The sequence below is a fragment of the Aplysia californica genome, unplaced genomic scaffold (genome assembly GCF_000002075.1).
Source record: "Aplysia californica isolate F4 #8 unplaced genomic scaffold, AplCal3.0 scaffold00771, whole genome shotgun sequence".
NCBI lineage: Eukaryota > Metazoa > Mollusca > Gastropoda > Aplysiida > Aplysiidae > Aplysia > Aplysia californica.
In genome coordinates, this window is record NW_004798041.1 from 99,275 (window position 1) to 100,901 (window position 1,627).

The following is a 1,627-nucleotide window of genomic DNA, read 5'->3' on the forward strand; positions in this document are numbered from 1 at the left end:
GAGAGAGAGGGAGAAAGAGAGAGAGAGAGAGAGAGAGAGAGAGAGAGAGAGAGAGAGAGACAGATAGACACTCAGAAAGACAGACAGATAGACATACAGATAGACACACAGAAAGCCAAACAGAGAGAGCCCATAGGATCACCCTAACTTCCTCCAATAAAGCTTGTATCAGGCCGACGAGAAGACCCATGTTCCGGAAGCTAATGGCTGGCTCCCCGCTGGTAGGCACGCTGGCAGGCAAAGATTGGATTTCTCCACAGCTCAATGATAATCACAGTGATTTATCTTAGACGTCTGTCAGATACATACATTCATCTAAGCCTGCAACTTTTACCTTGCTAAAAAAAAAAGGTTGTTTGTTGTTGTTGCTGTTGTTGTTGTTGTTGTTCTTCTTCTTCCTGTTGTTGTTGTTGTTGTTGTTGTTGATGTTGTTGCTGTTGTTGTTGTTGTTATTGTTGTTGTTGTTCTTCCTGTTGTTGTTGTTGTTGTTGTTGTTGCTGTCGTTGTTGTTGTTGTTGTTGTTGTTGTTGTTGTTGTTGTTGTTGTTGTTGTTGTTGCGGTTATTGTTTTGTTCCTATTGTTCTTCCTGTTGTTGTTGTTGTTGTTGTTCTTGCTGTTGTTGTTGTTGTTGTTGTTGTTGTTCTTGCTGTTGTTGTTGTTGTTGTTGTTGTTGTTATTGTTGTTGTTGCTGCTGTTGTTGTTGCCTTTGCCGTTTGTTTTTTGAGTGTATGCTGATGCATTAGCTGTTGCTGCTGATGTTGTTGCTATTTTTAACCCTGAAAGCCACGCACCTGCTGTTTATATCCCAGGTTCCCCTCTCAAATTTATGTTGATTTGTTGTCTTTACAGCTTTTCCTGCACCTTTTTTCTACACGCAGCCTTAGCTATGACGCAATCTTCCAAACACATCTGCTGTCATGGGCAACACAGAGTGATGTTTATGATGCAGGGTTTGGCGTCTGTGATGGGTTGAAAGTGTTTCTATATCTAAACGTGGGGTCCATCATTTCGATAGCCGGAAAATGATCCTCGATTGCGTCATCCGTGCACAGTGTGTTTCTTGTAGTTTTCCGACACCTATGAGTGTGAGTATGTGTGTGTGTGTGTGTGTGTGTGTGTGTGTGTGTGTATTTGAGAGAGAGTGCGTGCGTGTGTGTGTGTGTGTTTGTGTCTGCGTGAATTTGAGTGATTGTTTGTATGTGTGCATGTATGTATTTGAGCGTGATGCAACATTCTGCTGAAAATACAGGAGATGAAAAACACCCGCCAAGATAATAACGATGGTGACTTTAACAAATAAAAACCCCCAGACAAGTAATCAGTGCATTACTATTTGAATTTGATGTAATGTAAACTGACACTTGTGAGATCTCAATCCAATGTTTTCTTTTGGAGCAAGACTGTAAGCCCAAATAAGTTGAGCCCTAACGTTACTAAGTCTTGGGAATATCTGATATTGTTAGACTCATTATTTCTTTTTCAGAATTAAGGGTGGTTGGAAACGAAAATTAATTTAATCATGCAGTACTACTAAATTTAAGACGTGTTTCTGTGCCTGTCTGTACAAATCTACTTTTAATTGTTACCAATACACTGTGTTTCCACACACACACACACACACACACAC